The following is a 16,610-nucleotide window of genomic DNA, read 5'->3' as shown; positions in this document are numbered from 1 at the left end:
GCCTGGCGTGGGAGGACAGGAAAACCGACACACACCACCTCCCCGTCCGCCCACCACGACACTTTTCCTTCAGTTAGACCTACACAGTGTCGCTTCTTTTGCCATGAATCCGTTTCCGGTGAGAAATATGATCGTGATCCTCTGGAAGGTGATTGGGTAAAACCACTGCGGGGGGAGACTTCCTCACTCCGTTCAAACTTCTAAACGGTCAAAACCATTTGGTTATGCGATGGGGGGGGGAGGTGAAATACAAAATGGTGCTATATATATTCATTGGCTATGTCATAATTATATTTTAAAGATAAATATTTATACATTACTAGCTTGAAACCTGCAAAAAAATGATAAGTTAATTTAGTGGGTGATGTGGATTTCATATCAAAACACAGAGCAGTCAGACCAGTCAGACCAGTCCAGCTCATGAGGTCCATCAGCAGCAGATTTGAATTTAGAATGGGACCTTGGCTGTTAAAGTATAGACACCTGAGTTACCTCATAGCACTTGATGTTTTTTGCGACTGCACTTGAATAAACTTTCTAAGTATGTTCTGTATACCACCATTACCTCGTCACAAAACAACTGATTTGGCTCAAACACATTAAGAAGGAAAGAAATTCCACAAATTAACTTAAATGGATTCCAGGTGACTACCTCATGAAGCTGGTTGAGAGAATGCCAAGTCTGCAGAGCTGTCATCAAGGCAAAGGGTGGCTACTTTGAAGAATCGGAGGCAGGGTAGCTAGCCTAGTGGTTAGAGCGTTGGACTAGTAACCGGAAGGTTGCGAGTTCAAACCCCCGAGCTGACAAGGTACAAATCTGTCGTTCTGCCCCTGAACAAGGCAGTTAAACCACTGTTCCTAGGCCGTCATTGAAAATAAGAATTTGTTCTTAACTGACTTGCCTGGTTAAATAAAGGTTAAAAAAATCTCACATTTTCTTTAAATATATGTTTAATTTAATTTTTGATTTGTTTTTTGTTACTACATGATTCCATATGTGTTATTTCATAGTTTTCGTGTCCACTATTATTCTACAATGTAGAAAATAGTTTAAAAAAAATAAACCCTTGAATGAGTAGGTGTGTCAACTTTTGACTGGTACTGTATCTAACGCAACAATTTTAAAAGTTTTTACTGAGTTACAGTTCATATAAGGAAATCAGTCAATTGAAATAAATTCATTAGGCACTAATCTATGGATTTCACATGACTGGGCAGAGGCACAGCCACGGGTGGGCCTGGGAGGGCCTAAAGCGCAGATACTGGAGAGCCAGATCCAGCAAGTCGGGATGAGTTTTCCCCACAAAAGGGCACAGACAAAAAAAATACTCCCCAGTGTTTACATTACCCTCTGTGATTGATTACATCAAAAGAGGCAGTGATTAGACGTGTGTGTGTGTGTGTAAGCAACCAATGGGATCTCGATGATCGTCGTTAGGCTGTTCGCTGCATCTCCGTGTCTGTAATTACCATTCCATTTTAGACCAGTAACCAAGAGACAAACGCTTTGTTTTTCTCTCTTTTACCCCGGGGCTAATCTGTATGTGTCAGACAGTTGGCTCAGTTTGGTGGGTGCCACCGAGAGAGCTGGTGGTGGTGGTGGGGGGGGTCACAGGCACTTGTTCTCCGAGGTGCTCGGAGGGCCCTGTCAATGGACACACTCACCTCGTGTTTCACGCAATTAGTTGCAATCTGAGAGCAAATTAGAGCTCCTAGCCTTCACAACAAACACAACACTGCCCAAACACACACACACACACACACACACACACACACACACACACACACACACACACACACACACACACACACACACACACACACACACAGACTGCTAAACAATGCAGTCCACACCACAAGCATCGCCTGCTTTACTAACCCAAACAGCCACTACAGTGCATTGGTCATTTTCGTCCTAATTACATAACAAATTCCTAACACAGCCAATGGGGCAAAACACCCCGAGCCAGTAAGCTGTACTACAGTAACAGAACATGGAACTGGTGCACAGACCAACAGGCTCCTAAACAGCTGCTGTCCCCCCTGGCTGTAAGTTAACATTACATTTACATTTAAGTCATTTAGCAGACGCTCTTATCCCCTGGCTGTAAGTTAAATGGCTAAGAAGTGTCGCGCTCCTTCTCCCACAGACTATACACACTGTCTACCTGTCTCTGCCTATCCACAAGTCTCTACCCAGTCAGACACACACCTTCACTGTCACTCACATAAACCCTCACTCACACTCACATAAACCCTCACTCACATAAACCCTCACTCACATAAACCCTCACTCACATAAACTCACACTCACATAAACCCTCACTCACACTCACATAAACCCTCACTCACACTCACATAAACCCTCACTCACACTCACATAAACCCTCACTCACATAAACCCTCACTCACATAAACCCTCACTCACATAAACCCTCACTCACACTCACATAAACCCTCACTCACACTCACATAAACCCTCACTCACATAAACCCTCACTCACATAAACCCTCACTCACATAAACCCTCACTCACACTCACATAAACCCTCACTTACATAAACCCACACTCACACTCACATAAACCCTCACTCACATAAACCCACACTCACATAAACCCTCACTCACATAAACCCTCACTCACATAAACCCACACTCACATAAACCCTCACTCACATAAACCCTCACTCACACTCCCATAAACCTTCACTCACATAAACCCTCACTCACATAAACCCTCACTCACATAAACCCTCACTCATACTCACATAAACCCTCACTCATACTTACATAAACCCTCACTCATACTCACATAAACCCTCACGCACACTCACATAAACCCTCACTCACATAAACCCTCACTCATACTCACATAAACCCTCACTCACACTCATTATTGATGCAACACCCCCCCCCCCTCACACCTACACTGCTCTATCGATTACCGTAAATATTACCATATTTATCCTGCTACCGAGGTACTTGAGGTAGATGTGTACACGAAGGCAGGGTATAGTGACTAGTCATCAGGATAGATAATAATAAGGTATTAGAGGTAGATATGTCCATGAAGGCAGGGTAAAGTGACTAGTCATCAGGATAGATAATAATAAGGTATTAGAGGTAGATATGTACATGAAGGCAGGGTATAGTGACTAGTCATCAGGATAGATAATAATAAGGTATTAGAGGTAGATATGTACATGAAGGCAGGGTATAGTGACTAGTCATCAGGATAGATAATAATAAGGTATTAGAGGTAGATATGTCCATGAAGGCAGGGTAAAGTGACTAGGCATCAGGATAGATAATAATAAGGTATTAGAGGTAGATATGTACATGAAGGCAGGGTAAAGTGACTAGGCATCAGGATAGATAATAATAAGGTATTTGAGATTGATGTGTACACGAAGGCAGGGTACAAAGTCATAAACAGCAAAAATATAGAAACCAAGAAAACCCCTTGAATGAGTAGGTGTGTCCAAACAATTGACCAGTCGACTAATTGGGGTCAGCCCTAGTACCGGTCCTTGTAAGCAGCTGTGCTAGCTTTTAGCCCAGCGCGGATATTGCCTGTGATCCATGGTTTTTGGTTGGGATACGTTCTTATAGTCACTGTGGGGACGACATCGTCTATTGATAAAGTTCGTTATCAATGTTATCGGATGAATCCCAGGAAATATCCCAGTCGGTACTAGCAAAAAACACAGACTTGTGGCCTCGCGTCTGCTTTGTCCGACTACTTCCGTATTGAGCGCATCACCGGTACTTCCTGTTTGAGCGTTGGTTTGTAAACAGGAAGCAGGAGAATGGAGTCATGGTCAGATTTGCCGAAGGGAGAAGGAGGGAGGGGCTTGTATGTGTTTCTGTGGGTAGAATAAAAGTGGTCTAAAGTTTTAGCTCCCCCTAGTGACCAGGAGATGTGTTGGTGGCAGTGAGGTAGGACGGTTTTTAGTATATTACTTTTAAATACTTTTAAGTACTTTGAAGTATTCCTATATTTCCTGCTACCAGTCACGATCAGCCCTGTTTCCGTGTGCAGTTGAAGTCGGAAGTTTACATGCACCTTAGCGAAATACATTTAAACTCAGTTTATCACAATTCCTGACATTTAATCCTAGTAGGAATTCCCTGTCTTACGCCAGTTAGGACCACCACTTTATTTTAAGAATAATAGTAGAGAGAATGATTCATTTCAGCTTTTTCTTTCATCACATTCCCAGTGGGTCAGAAGTTTATATACATTCCAATTTGTATTTAGTAGCATTGCCTTTATATTGTTTAACTTGGGTCAAATGTTTCAGGTTGCCTTCCACAAGCTTCCCACAATAAGTTGGGTGAGTTGTGGCCCATTCCTCCTGACAGAGCTGGTGTAACTGAGTCAGGTTTGTAGGCCTCGTTGCTCGCACAGCCATTTTGCCACAACTTTGGAAGCATGCTTGTGGTCATTGTCCATTTGGAAGACTCATTTGCGACCAAGCTTTAACTTCCTGACTGTTGTCTTTAGATGTTGCTTCAACATATCCACATCATTTTCCCTCCTCATGATGCCGTCTATTTTGTGAAGTGCACCAGTCCCTCCTGCAGCAAAGCAGCCCCACAACATGATGCTGCCACCCCCAGCTTCATGTTTGGGATGGTGTTCTTCAGCTTGCAAGCATCTCCAAAAAGTACAATCTTTGTCCCCATGTGCAGTTGCAACCGTAGTTTGTTTTTTTATGGTGGTTTTGGAACAGTGGCTTCTTCCTTGCTGAGCGGCCTTTCAGGTTATGCCGATATAGGACTCGTTTTTACTGTGGATATAGATACTTTTGTACCTGTTTCCTCCAGCATCTTCACAAGGTCCTTTGCGGTTGTTCTGGGATTGATATGCACTTTTCGCACCAAAGTACTTTCATCTCTAGGAGACAGAACGCGTCTCCTTCCTAAGCGTTATGACGGCTGCGTGGTCCCATGGTGTTTATACTTGCATACTATTGTTTGTACAGATGAACGTGGTACCTTCAGGCGTTTGGAAATTGCTCCCAAGGATGAACCAGACTTGAGGTCTACAATTATTTGCCTCTTGCAAAGAGGCGCTGAGTTCGAAGGTAGGCCTTGAAATACATCCACAGATACAACTCCAATTGATTCAAATGATGTCAATTAGTCTATCAGAAGTTTCTAAAGCCATGACATCATTTTCTGGAATTTTCCAAGCTGTTTAAAGGCACAGTCAACTTAGTGTATGTAAACTTCTGACCCACTGGAATTGTGATACAGTGGATTATAAGTTAAATAATTGTTGGAAAAAATTTGTCAATGTCCTAACCGACTTGCCAAAACTATAGTTTGTTAACAAAAAATTTATGGAGTGATTGAAAAATGAGTTTTAATGACTCTAACCTAAGTGTATGTAAACTTCCGACTTCAACTGTAAATATTACCATTAGTATTTCTATATTCCTGCTACCAGTCACTCTCAAGCTGATATACATTGGAACAGGGCTATCACAGCGACCCACACACACATTCAACCCTGGACCGGACGGACTGAACCCTGGACCGGACGGACTGAACCCTGGACCGGACGGACTGGACAGGACGGACTGGACCCTAGACCGGACGGACTGGACCCTGGACCGGACGGACTGGACCCTGGACCGGACGGACTGAACCCTGGACCGGACGGACTGAACCCTGGACCGGACGGACTGAACCCTGGACCGGACGGACTGAACCCTGGACCGGACGGACTGAACCCTGGACCGGACGGACTGAACCCTGGACTGAACCCCTGGACCGGACGGACTGAACCCTGGACCGGACGGACTGAACCCTGGACCGGACGGACTGAACCCTGGACCGGACGGACTGAACCCTGGACCAGACGGACTGAACCCTGGACCGGACGGACTAAATTGACACACACTAGACCTCACACAAGACCAGGAATATTGTAATATCATATTAGTTAGGTTGGCCATACCACTAGAAATGTTGTACCACTGAAGTCTTTCCAATGTTAGTGATTTAAAATAAACACTAGTGGTCTGGATAGTTCTGCTGTAGACTGTAGTGGAGGACTCTGGGTAGTTCTACTGTAGTAGAAAACTCTGGGTAGTTCTACTGTAGTGGAGGACTCTGGGTAGTTCTACTGTAGTGGAGGACTCTGGGTAGTTCTGTTGTAGTGGAGGACTCTGGGTAGTTCTGCTGTAGTGGAGGACTCTGGGTAGTTCTGTTGTAGTGGAGGACTCTGGGTAGTTCTGTTGTAGTGGAGGACTCTGGGTAGTTCTGCTGTAGTGGAGGACTCTGGGTAGTTCTGCTGTAGTGGAGGACTCTGGGTAGTTCTGCTGTAGTGGAGGACTCTGGGTAGTTCTGCTGTAGTGGAGGACTCTGGGTAGTTCTGCTGTAGTGGAGGACTCTGGGTAGTTCTGCTGTAGTGGAGGACTCTGGGTAGTTCTGCTGTAGTGGAGGACTCTGGGTAGTTCTGCTGTAGTGGAGGACTCTGGGTAGTTCTGCTGTAGTGGAGGACTCTGGGTAGTTCTGCTGTAGTGGAGGACTCTGGGTAGTTCTGCTGTAGTGGAGGACTCTGGGTAGTTCTGCTGTAGTGGAGGACTCTGGGTAGTTCTACTGTAGTGGAGGACTCTGGGTAGTTCTGCTGTAGTGGAGGACTCTGGGTAGTTCTGCTGTAGTGGAGGACTCTGGGTAGTTCTGCTGTAGACTGTAGTGGAGGACTCTGGGTAGTTCTACTGTAGACTGTAGTGGAGGACTCTGGGTAGTTCTACTGTAGTGGAGGACTCTGGGTAGTTCTACTGTAGTGGAGGACTCTGGGTAGTTCTACTGTAGTGGAGGACTCTGGGTAGTTCTACTGTAGTGGAGGACTCTGGGTAGTTCTACTGTAGTGGAGGACTCTGGGTAGTTCTACTGTAGTGGAGGACTCTGGGTAGTTCTACTGTAGTGGAGGACTCTGGGTAGTTCTACTGTAGTGGAGGACTCTGGGTAGTTCTGCTGTAGTGGAGGAAAAAGACAAAGGCTTCTGCGTTGGCATCAATGTTTTCAAGCTCTGTGTCTCTGTGGACTCTGTCTGTCCCTTCCCAGCATCCCTGTGTCTCTGTAGACTCCTCCTGTCCCGTCCCAGCAGCTCTGTGTTTCTGTAGACTCTGTCTGTCCCGTCCCAGCAGCTCTGTGTCTCTGTAGACTCTGTCTGTCCCGTCCCAGCAGCCCTGCATCTCTGTAGACTCCTCCTGTCCCTTCCCAGACACCCTGTGTCTCTGTAGACTCTGTCTGTCCCTTCCCAGACACCCTGTGTCTCTGTAGACTCCTAAAGTCCCTTCCCAACAGCTCTGTGTCTCTGTAGACTCTGTCTGTCCCTTCCCAGACACCCTGTGTCTCTGTGGACTCTGTCTGTCCCTTCCCAGACACCCTGTGTCTCTGTAGACTCCTCCTGTCCCTTCCCAACAGCTCTGTGTCTCTGTAGACTCCTCCTGTCCCTTCCCAGACACCCTGTGTCTCTGTAGACTCCTCCTGTCCCTTCCCAGCAGCCCTGTGTCTCTGTAGACTCCTCCTGTCCCTTCCCAGACACCCTGTGTCTCTGTAGACTCCTCCTGTCCCTTCCCAGACACCCTGTGTCTCTGTAGACTCCTCCTGTCCCGTCCCAGCAGCCCTGTGTCTCTGTAGACTCCGCCTGTCCCTTCCCAGACACCCTGTGTCTCTGTACACTCCGCCTGTCCCTTCCCAGCAGCCCTGTGTCTCTGTAGACTCCTCCTGTCCCTTCCCAGACACCCTGCTTGCCACACCACCAGCATCTGCCAAATGCCCCGTACCCTGTTCCCGCTCTGCCCGTCGTCCCTGAACCCCCAACCTGCTCTGCCTCACACACCCCTACACCACCCGGTCCTTATCCTCCTTTTTTCTGAAGACAACGTCACCCGGGACCCCTCCCCTCCACGCTGACGAGTGATCCTTCATGTGGACGGGCGTGGGCAGAATAACCAGCCAACAGGTGACCAGCGACAGAGCTGGAGCCTGGCCTCTTTGTGGCGGAGCAGGGAGTGGGAGTGGGAGAGGGCAGGGAGGTCGACTCAACCCCAAGAGAAGTACTCCGTACCGGTCGCCTGGCTGAAACCTCGTTGACCCTAGAACCAGAACCTACTAACTAACGAACAAACTAACTGCTCGACCTATTCATTACCATCGACCATGGGCATTCTATATTCTGTTACATGATGATGAAACGTTGATATTGCCAGGTAGTTGTTTACCTCAAAAATACAGATACAAATACAGTCCGAAATGATGGATGGGTTCGCCATTTCAAAGTCCAGTAATGTTGATTTTTATTTTTTGGGGGGCGGGGGGGGGCATCAACCTTTCTGTCAATTCTAACCTGTTCTGTATACAAGCTATATAATATATATATATATCTATCTATCTCTTGATGACAATTCCTATAATGCTGTAGGAGTTTGCTGATTGAGGAAAACAAGACCAGAATGAATATTGGAATGCAGGCGCCTCGCCAAGACTCTATAACCCTCATTTGTTTTTTAAATGAATTCAGACAGAGCCGTGGGGTTTCTTTGTGTTTTTCATGACCCTATGGGGGTGTACTGTTCACCCACCGTGCTGAAACAACCAACGAGTCTGTAAGACAGCTGCAGGTAGATCAACAACCGTCAAAAGGCAGTTTAAATACATCCCAGACACGTTTTTATTCGTTTAACTAGGCAAGTCAGGTGAAGAACAAATTCCTATTTTCAATGACGGCCTACTGGGGTACGGTGGGTTAACTGCCTTGTTCAGGGCCAGAACGACAGATTTGTACCTTGTCAGCTCGGGGATTTGAACTAGCAACCCTTTCGGTTACTGGCTCAACGCTCTAACAACTAGACTACCTGCCTCCTCTAACCACTAGACTACCTGCCTCCCCTAATCTGCATGAACTACACGGGGCTGGTTTCCCGCACATAGATGAAATTCAGGAGATTTCCCATTCAGCAGGCTTTTTATTACAAGACTAGGCTAAGCAACGAAAAAAAAGGAGAGCGCTCTCTTCAAAGAGAGAAATGACACAAGATTTTTTTTAAAGTGAGACATTTTCAAAACAGAATTGTCTGTCGAGTAGAGAGGAGCCCCTTCTTTCCACAATCAACAACAACAACAAAAAATCTATAAAGTGAGAGAAAGAGAGAAATGAAAACTGGTTTGGAATGATTCGGTGGCGATAGCTCTCCCTTCCCTACCTTTCACAGCCAGCCTTGGGCTTTAGAAAAATGACTAACTTTTGTTGATGTATGAATCGGCAGGGAGACTATTTATCAGCAGGCCCTCTGTGGGCACCCGCTCCGGTCCCACCAGTAACAGGCCGCATCGCTCCCCTTTTGACTGATTAATTAGCCAATCACAGGACATTTTTCACCGGTCGCCGGGCGACGACAGCGGCAGGAAGGTTTACTCCAGCTAATGCCGTGTGGCTCTGTAGCCGGGGCCCGCTGGAGTCGTTGCAGCCTCGTCGGCTATTTCACACTTACGTAGTGACCGGGACTGGACTGGCTGGGGGCCAGGTGGGGTGGGGGACAGGCGGGGTGGGGGCCAGGTGGGGTGGGGGACAGGCGGAGTGGCTGGGGGGAAGGAGAAATAAATCAACCAGGCTGGGGAGGTGGACAGAGAAGAGAGAGGCTGGGGGTAGTGGTCTTGGTGGTGGGGGGTAGAGGAGGGGCCTGGGGGAAGAGGAGGAGGAGAGGGGGGTGGCCAGGGGCACTGCTTGCCTGCTGAAAAGCACAGGGAGCATTGGGGTGAGAGACGGGAGGATGGGGAGAACTGGAAGCTACATTACAGCAGCCAACACACCTTCATTTAGAAGTGACCAGAAGTCCTCTATGATACCAGGAGCAAGAGCATGTGATTTCTCTTGTGGTGAGGGAAGATGGAGGAGGCAGGTGAGGGGGCAGGGGGAGGCGAGGAGGCAGGTGAGGGGGGCAGGAGGCGGTGAGGGGGAGAAGGGAGGTGGGGGGAGGCAGGAGGAGGCGGGGGGGGAGAAGGCAGGAGGAGGTTGGGGGGGAGAAGGTAAGAGGAGGTGGGGGGAGAAGGCAGGAGGAGGTGGGGGGAGAAGGCAGGAGGAGGTGGGGGGAGAAGGCAGGAGGAGGTGGGTGGGAGAAGGGAGAAGGCAGGAGGAGGTGGGGGGGAGAAGGGGGAAAAGGCAGGAGGAGGTGGGGGGAGAAGGCAGGAGGAGGTGGGGGGGAGAAGGGGGAAAAGGCAGGAGGAGGTGGGGGGGAGAAGGCAGGAGGAGGTGGTGGGGAGGCAGGGGGAAAAGGCAGGAGGAGGAGGTGGGGGGGAGGCGGGGAAAAGGCAGGAGGAGGAGGCGGGGGGAAAAGGCAGGAGGAGGAGACAGGAAAGAAGGATGGAGAAGTTATGTTTGAAAGTAATGATGGACTGTCAGTTCTTTTTTTTATTTGAGCTGTTAATATGGACTTGGTCATTCACCAAATAGGACCATCTTCTGTATACCAACCCTACCTTGTCACATCACAACTGATCGGCTCAAACACATTGAGAAGAAGGAAAACAATTTCCCCATTTTTAACTTTTAATGAACAAGGCACACATTAAATGAAATGCATTCCAGGTGACTACCTCATGAAGCTGGTTGAGAGAAAGCCAAGAGTGTGCAAAGCTGTCATCAAGGCAAATGGGTGGCTACATTGAAGAATCTCAAATATAAAATATATTTACATTTTGTTTAACTTTTTTGGGTTACTACATGATGCCATATGTGATACTTCATCATTTTGATGTCTTCACTATTATTCTACAATGTAGAAAATAGTACCAATAAAGAAAACCCCTGGAATGAGTAGGTGTGTCCAAACTGTTGATTGGTACATTAATATTGATTTGAATATTATTCCAATGTTGACTTCCGATATAATTCTGATCGGAGTAATTGTTTGATAGGGATTTTTTATTTATTTTTTTACTTGTCCCCAACAAGAGGACAAGCGTTAATGTACAAGCAGAAATAAAAGTAGTACTGGAAATATGGGAGACTATTTACAACGTAACAACACTTGATTTTAGTTTGGTTTCCCTAAATAACTATTCACTCTCTGAGAAAATTTGATCACCAGCAGTGTACAGGGATGTAGTTTAGTTATTGAAAAGGTATGTATAGCCTTGTCCGAGCCAGAGACAGTTTGACAGTGGGGCAAAAAAGTATTTAGTCAGCCACCAATTGTGCAATTGTGCAAATTCTCCCACTTAAAAAGATGAGGCCTGTAATTTTCATCATAGGTACACTTCAACTATGATGGACAAAATGAGAAAAAACTATCCAGAAAATCACATTGTAGGATTTTTAATGAATTTATTTGCAAATTATGGTGGAAAATAAGTATTTGGTCAATAACAAAAGTTTCTCAATACTTTGTTATATACCCTTTGTTGGCAATGACAGAGGTCAAACGTTTTCTGTAAGTCTTCACAAGGTTTTCACACACTGTTGCTGGTATTTTGATCCATTCCTCCATGCAGATCTCCTCTAGAGCAGTGATGTTTTGGGGCTGTTGCTGGGCAACACGGACTTTCAACTCCCTCCAAGGATTTTCTATGGGTTTGAGATCTGGAGACTGGCTAGGCCACTCCAGGACCTTGAAATGCTTCTTACAAAGCTGATGGTAGGCTTTGTTACTTTGGTCCCAGTTCTCTGCAGGTCTTTCACTAGGTCCCCCCGTGTGGTTCTGGGATTTTTGCTCATCGTTCTTGTGATCATTTTGACCCCACAGGGTGAGATCTTGCATGGAGCCCCAGATCGAGGGAGATTATCAGTGGTCTTGTATGTCTTCCATATCCTAATAATTGCTCCCACAGTTGATTTCTTCAAACCAAGCTGCTTACCTATTGCATTTAAGTCATTTTCAGATTCAGTCTTCCCAGCCTGGTGCAGGTCTACAATTTTGTTTCTAGTGCTCTTTGGTCTTGGCCATAGTGGAGTTTGGAGTGTGACTGTTTGAGGTTGTGGACAGGTGTCTTTTATACTGATAACAAGTTCAAACAGGTGCCATTAATACAGGTAACGAGTGGAGGACAGAGGAGCCTCTTAAAGAATAAGTTACAAGTCTGTGAGAGCCAGAAATCTTGCTTGTTTGGAGGTGACCAAATACTTATTTTCCACCATAATTTGCAAATAAATTCCTTAAAAATCCTACAATGTGATTTTTTTTCTTCTCATTTTGTCTGTCATAGTTGAAGTGTACCTATGATGAAAATTACAGGCCTCTCATCTTTGTAAGTGGGAGAACTTTCACAATTGGTGGCTGACTAAATACTTGTTTTGCCCCACTGCACACAGTGCCTTCGAAAAGTATTCAGACCCATTGATTTTATAAAAATTTTTTTTTACCCAAATTTTGTTAGGTTGCAGACCTATTCTAGAATGGATTTAAATGTTTTTTTCCCCCTCATCAATCTACACACAATACCCCATAATGACATCACAATACCCCATAATGACATCACAATACCCCATAATGACATCACAATACCCCATAATGACGAAGGGGGGAAAAAATGGAAATATCACTTTTACATCAGTATTCAGTCCCTTTACTCAGTACTTTGTTGAAGCACCTTTGGCAGAAATGACAGCCTTGAGTCTTCTTGTGTATGACGCTACAAGCTTGGCACACTTATGTTCTGGGAGTTTCTCCCATTCCTCTCTGCAGATCCTCTCAATCTCTGTCAGGTTGGATGGGGAGCTATTTTCAGGTCTCCAGAGATGTTAAAACAGGTTCAAGTCAGGGTTCTGGCTTGGGCCCTCAACGACATTGAGTCTTGTCCTGAAGCCACTCCTGCGTTGTCTAGGCTGTGTGCTTAGGGTCGTTGTCCTGTTGGAAGGTGAACCTTCTCCTCAGTCTGAGGTCTTGAGCGCTCTGGAGCAGGTTTCCATCAAGGATTTCTCTCTACTTTGCTCTGTTCATCTTTGCATCGATCCAGACTAGCCTCCCAGTCCCTGCCGCTGAAAAACATCCCAACAGCATGATGCTGCCACCACCACGCTTCACTGTAGGGATGGTGCCAGTTTTCCTCTAGACGTGACGTTGGCATTCAGGTCAAAGAGTTCAATCTTGTTTTCACCAGACCAGAGAATCTTGTTTCTCGTGGTCTGAGAGTCTTTAGTTGCCTTCTGGCAAACTCCAAGCGGTCTGTCATGTGCCTTTTACTGAGGAGTGGCTTCTGTCTGGCCACTCTACCATAAAGGCCTGATTGGTGGAGTGCTGCATAGATGGTTGTCTTTCTGGAAGGTTCTCCCATCTCCACAGAGGAATTGGTCACCTCCCTGACCAAGGCCCTTCTCCCTCGATTGCTCAGTTTGGCCGGGTGCTCAGCTCTAGGAAGAGTCTTAGTGGTTCCAAACTGATTCCATTTAAGAATGATGGAGGCCACTGTATTCTTGGGGACCTTCAATGCTGCAGAAATGTTTTGGTACCCTTCCCCAGATCTGTGCCTCGACACAATCCTGTCTCTGAGCTCTACGGACAAATCCTTCTACCTCATGGCTTGGTTTTTACTCTTACATGCACTGTCAACTGTGAGACTTTATATAGACAGGTGTGTGCTTTTCCAAAAAATGTCCAATCAATTGAATATACCACAGGTTGACTCCAATCAACTTGCAGAAACATATCAAGGATGATCAATGGAAACAAACGATGCACCATGGTGCTTGCCTACGGAGCTGTGAGGGGAACGGCACCGCAGTACCTCCAGGCTCTGATCAGGCCCTACACCCAAACAAGGGCACTGCGTTCATCCACCTCTGGCCTGCTCGCCTCCCTACCACTGAGGAAGTACAGTTCCCGCTCAGCCCAGTCAAAACTGTTCACTGCTCTGGCCCCCCAATGGTGGAACAAACTCCCTCACGACGCCAGGACAGCGGAGTCAATCACCACCTTCCGGAGACACCTGAAACCCCACCTCTTCAAGGAATACCTAGGATAGGATAAAGTAATCCTTCTCACCCCCCCTTAAATGATTTAGATGCACTATTGTAAAGTGGCTGTTCCACTGGATGTCAGAAGGTGAATTCACCAATTTGTAAGTCGCTCTGGATAAGAGCGTCTGCTAAATGACTTAAATGTAAAATGTAACCTCAATTTCGAGTCTCACAGTAAAGGGTCTGAATACTAAGGTAAATAAGGTATTTATTTCATTTTTACTAAATTTGCACACAACTACAAACAATTATTATGGGATATTGTGTGTTGATTACTGAGGATTTGTGTTTAAAAAAAAATCTATTTTAGAATAAGGCTGTAGCATATTGTGGAAAAAGTCAAGGTGTCTGGATACTGTCCTGAAGGCGTTGTACGTACCCACCCTGGACCAAACACTAGTTTACCGCAGGACAAGTGAAACGGTGGCTACTGCATTCTGTTGAACCCCCATCCATTCCTGGCTTGATTGATTCATACACTGAATTGGCTTGGCATCTACGGTAATGTCCTGGCTTCAGCAGCCACGTCTCACCGTTGGCTCTGTTCTGAGGCTAGAGATGGAATGTTTTGAAGGAGAGGCCTTCAGAGCCCGCCCACAACCCCCCCACCCGTCCGTTTACCCCTCTCCTACTCTCTCTCTCTTCTCCCCCCTCTCTCTCTTCTCCTACTCTCTCCCCCCCTCTCTCTCTCTTCTCCCCCCTCTCTCTCTTCTCCTACTCTCTCCCCCCCTCTCTCACTCTTCTCCCCCTCTTTCTCTCTTCTCCCTCTCTCTTCTCCCTCTCTCTCCTCCCCCTGTCCCTTTACCCCTCTCTCTCTCTTCTCCCCCTCTTTCTCTCTTCTCCCCCTCTTTCTCTCTTCTCTCTCTCTTCTCCCCCTCTTTCTCTCCTCTCTCTCTCCTCTCTCTCCTCTCTCTCTTCTCTTTCTCTCTTCTCTCTCTCTCCCCCTCTCTCTTCTCCCCCTCTTTCTCTCTTCTCTCTCTCTGCTCCCCATCTCTCTCTCCTCCCCTTCTCTCTCTTCTCCCCCTCTCTCACTCCCCCTTCTCGCCCTCTCTCTTCTCCCCCTCTCTCTCTTCTCCTACTCTCTCGCTCTCTTCTCCTACTCTCTCTCTCTCCTCCCCCTCTCTCTCTCTCTTCTCCTACTCTCTCTCTCTTCTCCTACTCTCTCCCCCCCTCTCTCTCTTCTCCCCCTCTTTCTCTCTTCTCCCTCTCTCTTCTCCCTCTCTCTCTCCTCCCCCTGTCCCTTTACCCCTCTCTCTTCTCCCCCTCTTTCTCTCTTCTTCCCCTCTCTCTCTTCTCCCCTGTCCCTTTACCCCTCTCTCTCTCCCCCCTCTCTCTCTCTTCTTCCCCCTCTTTCTCTCTTCTCTCTCTCTCTCTTCTTCCCCTCTTTCTCTCTTCTCTTTCTCTCTTCTCTCTCCTCCCCCTCTCTCTTCTCCCCCTCTTTCTCTCTTCTCCCCCTCTTTCTCTCTTCTCTCTCTCTTCCCCCCCCTCTCTCTCTCTCCTCCTACTCTCTCTCTCCTCCCCATCTCTCTCTCCTCCCCTTCTCTCTCTTCTCCCCCTCTCCCCCATTCTCTTCTCCCCCTCTCTCTTCTCCCCCTCTCTCTCTTCTCCTACTCTCTCCTCCCCCCCTCTCTCTCTCTTCTCCTACTCTCTCTCTCTTCCCCCCCCCCCTCTCTCTTTTCTCCTACTCTCTCTCTCTCCTCCTACTCTCTCTCTCTTCTCCTACTCTCTCTCCTCCTCCCCCTCTCTCTCTCTCTCCTACTCTCTCTCTCTCCCCCCCCTCTCTCTCCCCCTCCTACTCTCGCTCTCTCTCCTCCTACTCTCGCTCTCTCTTCTCCTACTCTCTCTCCCTCCCCCTCTCTCTCTCTTCTCCTACTCTCTCTCTCCTCCCCCCTCTCTCTCTCTTCTCCTACTCTCGATCTCTCTCCTCCTACTCTCTCTCTCTTCCCCCCCCTCTCTCTCTCTCCTCCTACTCTCTCTCTCCTCCCCATCTCTCTCTCCTCCCCTTCTCTCTCTTCTCCCCCTCTCCCCCATTCTCTTCTCCCCTCTCTCTCCCCCTCTTCTCCCTACTCTCTCCTCCCCCCCTCTCTCTCTTCTCCTACTCTCTCTCTCTTCCCCCCCCCTCTCTCTTTTCTCCTACTCTCTCTCTCTCTCCTCCTACTCTCTCTCTCTCTCCTACTCTCTCTCTCTCCCTCCCCCTCTCTCTCTTCTCCTACTCTCTCTCTCTCCCTCCCCCTCTCTCTCTCCCTCCTACTCTCGCTCTCTCTCCTCCTACTCTCGCTCTCTCTTCTCCTACTCTCTCTCTCTCCCCCCCTCTCTCTCTCTTCTCCTACTCTCTCTCTCTCCTCCTACTCTCTCTCTCTTCTCCTACTCTCTCTCTCCTCCCCCCCTCTCTCTCTCTCCTCCTACTCTCTCTCTCTTCTCCTACTCTCTCTCTCCTCCCCCTCTCTCTCTCTTCTCCTACTCTCTCTCCTCCCCCTCTCTCTCCCCCTCCTACTCTCGCTCTCTCTCCTCCTACTCTCTCTCTCTTTCTCCTACTCTCTCTCTCCTCCCCCTCTCTCTCTCTTCTCCTACTCTCTCTCTCTCTCCCCCTCTCTCTCTTCTCCTACTCTCTCTCTCTCCTCCCCCCCTCTCTCTCTCT

General features: G+C 47.5%; 1 protein-coding gene across 1 annotated transcript in view; it reads left to right on the top strand.

Annotated features, from left to right (window-relative positions):
* Positions 1-16,610, top strand: part of pinx1 (PIN2 (TERF1) interacting telomerase inhibitor 1) — a 60,843-nt gene that overhangs the window by 26,394 nt on the left and 17,839 nt on the right. The gene's annotated exons all lie outside the window — the stretch shown is intronic.

Source organism: Oncorhynchus masou, chromosome 16, assembly GCF_036934945.1.
Source record: "Oncorhynchus masou masou isolate Uvic2021 chromosome 16, UVic_Omas_1.1, whole genome shotgun sequence".
Classification (NCBI taxonomy): domain Eukaryota; kingdom Metazoa; phylum Chordata; class Actinopteri; order Salmoniformes; family Salmonidae; genus Oncorhynchus; species Oncorhynchus masou.
The sequence above is the reverse complement of the archived record's forward strand: the minus strand, read 5'-3'. Positions and strand labels throughout refer to the sequence as shown.